The sequence below is a fragment of the Hevea brasiliensis genome, chromosome 16 (assembly GCF_030052815.1).
Source record: "Hevea brasiliensis isolate MT/VB/25A 57/8 chromosome 16, ASM3005281v1, whole genome shotgun sequence".
NCBI lineage: Eukaryota > Viridiplantae > Streptophyta > Magnoliopsida > Malpighiales > Euphorbiaceae > Hevea > Hevea brasiliensis.
The window spans coordinates 20,752,961-20,761,378 of NC_079508.1; the positions used below are offsets into that span (position 1 = coordinate 20,752,961).

Consider the following 8,418-nt stretch of genomic DNA (forward strand, 5'->3'; position numbering starts at 1 on the left):
TGAAATTTTTTTAACAGGTGAATAGTAAAACATGCCAAACGGTAATAGCATAGGGGAAACTCCGTCAGTTTCTCCTTAGAAATATAATTTATTTTTAAAATATAATGAGAAAAAAATTATTAAAGGAATAAAGTAAGATAAGATATGGTGCTCCGGTATCGAATGTAGCACATCTTGCTTGGCTACAATGTAGACCGGGTAAGGGGTGTTACAAAATTATTCTTAATTTAATAAAATATTATATTTTTAATGAAAAATCTTATTTTTGATTCTTAAATATTAAAAATTATTTATTATTTTTAATTTGAGCAACTCTTGATTATTATTTTTTTAAAAGACATATAATTGTAATTATAAGAAAACACAAATATCAGATATCGATTCAGTGACGAATCAAAATTTCATCGCAAAAGTATTGATTAAGGACGGATCAGCGATCCATCGCTGATACTTCACTAATCTATCGTTGATACTTTAGCGACCAGAGCTTCAGTGATTGACAAAAATCTGTTACTAAAAGTTAATTATTTGAATTAGTAAAGAATTAGTGATAAATTATAATTATTGCTGAAAATCTCTTCTGTCATATCCCAAATTATGGGATGGGTCGGCACTAGAACTTGGGTTACCATAAGGCCCCCAAAGCCCATAGTAAGCCTAACTGTTCCTAGCCCAATCATAAGGCCCATAACTATAGTTTAATTTTTAAGAAAATAAATGGACAGAATCCGGCCATAAATTGAACTATCCAATAGGGAGCAGTAGCTCACCCGACATATAATCACAAGATATATCAAATTGAGGAGCTCAGCTGTAACACCCCTCACCCGTCTACAGTATAGCCGAGCAAGGCATGCTACATGGTGTGCCGGAACACCTAGTCTGTGATTATCTCATTTCTTGAACTCAATTTGATTTTAAGAAGTCATTTATGTAATATTCATATCATGTTGATACTATTGTCATACTTTGTTAAAATCAGTGTTTCAAGACTGGTAATAAAAATTTGGCAAGGTACCATCTATATTTAGGACAAACTGTCCTTCCAAACCTGTTGAAAACAATTTAATATTATGATATCAAAATCTCAAATATTTCACAGTCTCTATTTCTCAGTAAAGTCAATAGACTTTTACAGTTATTAAACAGTTCCATAATACAGTCCATAATAATTTAAATATATACAGAAAATCTCCATATTATTTAATATGTACAAAATATTACAAACTTTAGAGCCTTCATAACATTATAAAATACAGGGCTGAATTTCAAATATACAACAAAAGTACAAAATACAAGATATCCTAAGTCCTACCATGTATGCAATGTAGTGCAGATGACTCTGGACTCCTGTGCAGATCTAATGTCTCACCCGGTCGTAGGTCTGCTGGGCTCTCCAGCTGTATCTCCAATACCTACGCGTTACAAAAGCAACGCGCTAAGCAATTTTGCTTAGTGGTGCCAAATATAAAGAAATATACAATAAAATAAAGTAAATAAAGTGTTTACAAATTTTTGGTGGTGCTATATATCAGTAGATTGGATTTAGGTATTTGAATTTAATAGTACTTGAATTACTGCCCGTGTAGCCTATATACTGACCAGACTGGATAAACGGATATACTAGCACTGGGTACCTACTACCTCGGGCCGTCACACCATCGGTCACAAAGTGTCTCCCAGTGTGCAAATAGCGTGGCTAAAAAGCCATATAGTCAATCTGGCGATAAGCCAAGAATAAATACACAATATGTATAGCCGTAGGCTATTAAAGTCACAGTGCGGCAAAATAAGCCGTAAAAACACAGTATGGCATAAAGCCATTTACAGAACAACTGTCAGAATCCTATTGGCATGCCAACCTATCCATACTAGTCAACTAAGCAAACTAGGGCATATTATAAATTAATTGTTTAATTCTTCAATTTTTGGAGTTTACTAACTATTATATAATTCACAAGTCAATGCATATGTTGACCTTTTTAGGTAATATGGACAAGTTGTTTCTAGCATCAATATGTCACAATTTATATCTCAATATGCTGCCAATATAGTGCAATTTACTATTTTTACAAGTTGGCATTCATTGCCAAAATGCTTCTAGCATCATTGTATGCAAAATGTCAAATTCTCAATTTTTGTGTGCTAGATTGGTCTAGCTTAAAGTCCTATTTCCCTTGGTTTTTAGCTTCTGGTCAAAGAAGCAAAATTGTAGCTCTATGTCTTATTGCACGCGGGGCAAAATTTCAGGTCATTCCGAGTTGTGTAGACCAAGATATGGTCAATTTGCTAAAGATGGACAGATTGCACTTTTAGTGCACAATTTGGTCAATTTTTAGGTCACTTTTGGTTCGGCAGTTTTTGTGCCCGAACTTGTGCAAGCCATTTGACTGGGTTCTGGTCATTTCTGGGCTTTAGTGTCTTCATAAGACTTGTAGATATAGGTCTTAACTATTCATGGTCAAAATTCAGGTCAATTGGACCTGTTTTGAGTGAGTTATGGCCTAAATACTAACTGCTGCCCAAATGGTCAGTTTTCAGGCCTCAAATGCACTAATCTGGATTTGGTCACTTTTTAAGGTCAGTTTCTAGGCGGAATTTTGGCAACATTTCTACATGAAAGTTGGCCTATTTGGTGTCTAGTTTCACCCCATATTGGCCTCATACCAATTGGGTTCACAGTTTGGCACTTATGGCCTAAATTAGGTGCTGCCTTCAATACACAATCTGTACAAAGCACATACACTCCCAATTTGATGTTCCTTCTCCTCCTCATTACTACAATATTCAATCAACAACACTTCCATATATATATTGTACACAATTCCAGAAAAAATTCTAGGCAGAATACTCAAGTGCACAAGGCACACAATACACCATTAAACTTTAATATTTACATCCACCCAAATTCAATGTGCATTAACACTTATGTTGCACAAACACTTTCATTTTAACTACACATGCTGCCCACAATTTAACACCATTGCATTTCATTAATAAACTACATATTCACACACACAAATTCATGATTTAATAGGCTACCCAATATGGCAGTTTGCCCAAGACATTAAAGCTCCATTTCACACCCTTAATTCAAATGTTCTAATTCAACAATTCACATTCAATCAATTCAATTCCTATACATATATCCATATCAAACTTCATCTTTAAACTCATCTACATCATTTAAACACATCAAAATCCCATGAATTTCTTGGCTGCCGAAATGAAGAGCTCACCAAATATACATTAATTTATTTAATTTCTTCACAAATTAACTCACCCAAAGCTCAAAACAAGATCTAATGAAAGAAAATGGGGAGATTAAGCACTAACCTTAATTCAAGAACTTCCCAAGCTTGTGAAACTTCAAAATTTTCCTTTCTTTTTGCTGCCTATAGCTTTCCCATGAGGTGAGGACCAATTTTAATGAAGGGACTCTTGAGTTTTAAGTGGAAAATGATGAGTTTGGTGAGCTTGCATGGAACTCATCCATGGAGGAAAGGAAGAGCTCCATTTCGGCCATTTGAGAGAATTGGAGAAGATGAAGTGAGTTAGTGGATTGTTCCTTGTCATCTTATGTATTTTATATGCCCACTAACTTAGGTTTATTATTATTATAATTCAAAGTTTTAATATTTGCAAATTAATCCCCCACTTTTTCCTTTAATTACTTTTCATATTTAATTTCTTATTTTCATGAAATTTTAAAATTTAATACCACTTATTTTTAATGGACATTTAGGTCAAAAGCCAACTCTAGGTGTCAATTAACCAAAATGCCCCACTTCGGGTTATATTCCCGATTTTTCGGTAATACCGATTTTTGTCTGTTTCTCGATTTTTCATTTTTCTTTGTATTAATTTATAAATTTTTCTTTGATATTTCTAGTATCAATTACATTTTAATAAACCTTTATTTATGTCTCAAAATTAAATTTAGAGGGTTCTCCACGGTCCTAGGGTCGGCAACGGCCTTCCCGGTGCGGTCACCCATCGCTGTGGTGCCGGCTCGTTTAACTTAGCATCATTTTCTCTCTTTTATTTTTGTTTGATTTTTCTTGTATTTTCTTTTTATTTATTTCATTATTATATGTCTGTTCACTATCACCGAAGTGTAGTTCCAGACATCCTGACTTGCCTGGACTGTTATTTGGCCACTGGAGCAAAATAACGTATAGAATACGTATAGTGGGGATGTTACATCAGCTCACCCTCACAATCCTCAAACAAGTCCAAATAATCCAATGGGAGCTCAGCTCCCTCATCCAAACATAATTGCATAATAACTTTTACAACATCCAACATAATAAGTTATTATAGTCCCAGAAAAAGTTACACTACTGGTACACGCGGAGTTTCTAAAATATAAATAAGGAAATAAGAACATAATAAATCTGCTTCTAGTAAACTTGCGAGGAAGAAAGTAGGCTAATCTCAAAGAGCTCTCCTGTCACCTAGGGGAAAAATAGTTGAACAAGAGTGAGCATTCAACTCATAGAGTAAGATATTGATTTTAAATACAGTTTCTATAACTATTTAGGGCTAATGTATCCCTAAATACAATATATATCAACATATTCAGCTAAGTTCAAACAATATTTGCTCAAAGAATAATTTGGAGCACTCACACACTCGTATGTCACATTATATATGTGTGTGTGTATGTGTGTGTGTGTGTGTGTGTGTGTGTGTGTGGGAGCTAATCCCCTACACAGCTCTTTTAATTCTAACCTCTGCCAGTGAGATCAACTTGAGCCAGACTTTCTCTTAATAATCCAAATGAGAGAGTCAGTGAGACCAACTCAAATCTGTACTCATCCTGACATATCACAAAAAGGATCGAGCCCCAAGCAAGACTAGCTCAAGCCAATCTGCCCATCCTACTCATATCCAGTACCACACCTCAAGCACGCCGACACACGCACACAGCTCCAAACTATCCTAAGGCGACACCCACATCAATTTCATCAAATAATAATGCAACACAAAGCGTGCCTACAATAACTATATGCATATAATTATAAGTGAATGCATGAGCATACCTTGTATGTATAATAATATTGAAATTATAGATAAAATTAATATCTACTCACAGATTTGGTTAACCCGACTACAGCTAATTTAGCTGGAAGGGAGAAGGCTGGTCAGCACTGATCACCTATATAGATACACCAACCTCTATTAATTTACTGACAGAATTAACTAATTAATTTAATTTAGAAAAGTAAGAATAAGTCCTAAAGTTTTGCCGAAATTTTAACAGAGTCTTCCTTATAACTAGGCATAGCCCCCTGTAAGAAAGCTCAACAAAAGCAGCACACAGGGTCTCCTCAGGCCCACAATAATACATGCCCATCTAGGCCTATGAGAACCTAATCTAAGTCCAGATCTCTAACCTGTAGCTTGGGTCCTTAACTCTTCTATAATCTAATTAAAATTACAATCTCAAAAGCTCTTACAAAAGAAAAATCATAATATAATTGTAATCAAGTTCATTAATAAAACTTTAATTTCATATTAAATTTCTAATAAAAAAAAATTCAACAATTATATCAACTTATTAACTTGCATAGCTAAAATCACAATTCCACCACCACTTCCTCTATAAACTCAAATTTCCATTTTAATGCTATTTAATTCCTTCAATTAAAATTGGTTCCAACAATATTAAATCACTTTTCCAACTACCAATGCTCACATTCACCCCAAATTTAACCATTCACAAATGTAAATTTTCCATTGTCAACCAAGTATATAAAATTTAAAGAACCCATAAGAATCATGCATGCCACTATTTTATAATCAAATTTCAATCCAAATATTCAAAATATGTTCATATCACTAAAATCCACCTAAACACATATAATTATTTCTCAAAAAAAATATTCCACAATCACTTAAAAAATCAATAAAGTGTATATCACATCTCAAAATAATTTTAGTTCCATCAAAGTCACTTATTCAATTTAACTCAACCCTTAATATCAAATCTAGTAGCTTGTACATTCAAATTTTTATATAATAATTCAACTATCAGATAAATCCCAAATTTTAACCATATATTCAAGACATCCATATACAACATCAGTAAAAATTTTAACATCAAATGATCTTTACATCATGAGATATCAAAATATCTATCAACCCCTTCAAATTCTGAATTTTTTAGAAATGATTCTCAATTAGACAACTCATATAAAATAATTTATATCTTATAAACCACAAGTCCAAAATTCACCAAATTTTAGCGCAATAGCCCTAACGTCTTAAAGATCATCTCCACCGAATTTCATAATTTTCTAAGTATTCTAACTATTTATTTTCCTCAAATTTCAGCAGCCTTAAAACCCAGAATTCTAATCCAGGCAGCTTAGGTTCAACAATTTATTTTTCGAAATCCAACAGTTAAAAAATTACCAAATTTTAACCATAACTTCTAAACATATAGATCTTAAATATATCCAAAAATTAATAGTGAAAAATTAACCAAACTCACTTGGATAGAAGAAAACTTTGCTACCTTGATTGATTCTGCTCCTGTTCATCATCTTCCTCCCCTTCTCTCTCTAATTTCTTGCTTTTCAGATCATTCTTTCTCTCTTTCCCTTGCTGGTGTCCTTTCTTGCTAGAGAAACCTCAAAAATTCTGCCAACTTCCCCTCCTCTTTCCTTTCTTCTTCCTCTCCTTCTTTCTCTCTTCTTTTCCTTTCCTTTTCTTCTCTTTCCCGATTCTCTTTCTTCCTTTTGCTATTTCCTTTTTTTTTTTTAACTGCTGGACCATAAGTGGTCGGTTGTCCCACTTTATGGAAAATATCCCTTTTGGTCCTTGAATTCTCCAAAATCTTATTTTCAACCTCAAAACTTCTAAAGTTTTTCTTTCAAGTCCAATTTCAAATTAATTTTTTTTTCAAAACTTTGTAAATTATATTCTCATTCTAATAAAAATCATATTTAATATGAATCATAAAAATCATTTTTAATATTTTTTCAAAAAATGAGGTGTTACATCATCACTAATAGGTTTCAGTGATGAATTTATGATGGATCCATGGTTAACTTATATTTTTACAACAAATTTAGCGAAGAATCCATGAATCCATCACTGATTCTCTGTTTTTTTTTTTTAATGTGTTCATTAAAGATTTTTGAAATTATTAATTTTTTATAATAATTTTATTTATATATAATTAAATAAAATATATTTTTGATTTTTAAATATTAAAAATTATTTATTATTTTTAATTAAAACAATCCTTGAGATTATTACTTTCTTTACAATAATTTTATTTTATTATAATTTTTTAATTTAAAATATTGGCATCTATTTAATTTTTTAATATACAAAAATTGAAATATATTGTAACATGCATGGTCCACACTAGACTGTGACTTGTAACACAGCGATGATTGAAAAAAATATTAAATAAAATTAAAAAATTCATTTTTTCAATTCAATGGAGATATTATCAACCAGATGTAATTGATGGGCTGCATGCTCTTTATGAATAATTTAAAATAAGTAAATGAGAAGCCTCAAACTTGAGATCATCCTAATTTTCTGTTCTTTAAAAATGAAAGAAAACTATCGAAATTACCCTATTTGACAATTAAGAGAATCCATTATATTACATAAAGAAAAGAACGCGTATAAAATAATATGCACATCAAAATCCACAAACTCGTGGAATTTTCCTTTCTCAAATGCGAAAGCATCGAAACTGCAGTAAATATGAGCCCACCCATGATTGGGCTTATGATGCAAGACAATATTGATATCCCTTTTAACTAATCTGCAGCCCATGTGGAAAGAGAATTTTCTTTAGATGAACAGCAAGGTGCAAGTGGATGGTGAACTCGCACTTCTACATGTAGGGAAAAAAAAATGGTCAACTGAATAAGATGTTAATCTATTAAAATTAGTTGCTAATCAATTTTATAATTGATTCAGTCAATTACAATGAAATTAGTTATAAATAATAATTGATAACAAAATTAGTTGCTAAATTAATTAAATTTAAAAAAAAAACTTTTGGTAAAAAATTATCGATTGCTGGTAACAACCAATCGAAATCGGTTGCTAATAGCAAATAAAAAATAATCAGTTGTAAAAAATTTAGTATCTTTAATTTTAAAATTTTACAATCATTTTATAAATTGATTACTATTTGTAACTAATTTAGCAATCGAAAAGTCAGTTGCTAATTTAAAAAGAATTAAAAAAATTAAATTTCTAGATAACAAATAAAAAATTTAAATAAATAAAATTTTCAAAAAATTACTAAAATAATAAAATGTTAATGAAAAATTAAATATAAAAATATATTTATAAGAAAAATTACTAAAAAAATTTATTTTATATATATATATATATATATTGTAACAAAAAAATTACTAAAAATTAATGCCACAAATAATT

At 31.3% G+C, this 8,418-nt stretch overlaps 1 long non-coding RNA gene across 1 annotated transcript; it reads right to left on the minus strand.

The window, feature by feature from the left end:
• Nucleotides 1–1,154: 1,154 nt before the first annotated feature.
• Nucleotides 1,155–6,744, minus strand: LOC110653460 (uncharacterized). The gene is made up of 2 exons (XR_009144951.1): nucleotides 6,500–6,744; nucleotides 1,155–1,415 (listed from the first exon to the last, which is right to left on the minus strand). It is a non-coding gene; the product is annotated as an uncharacterized LOC110653460 (long non-coding RNA).
• Nucleotides 6,745–8,418: the final 1,674 nt, after the last annotated feature.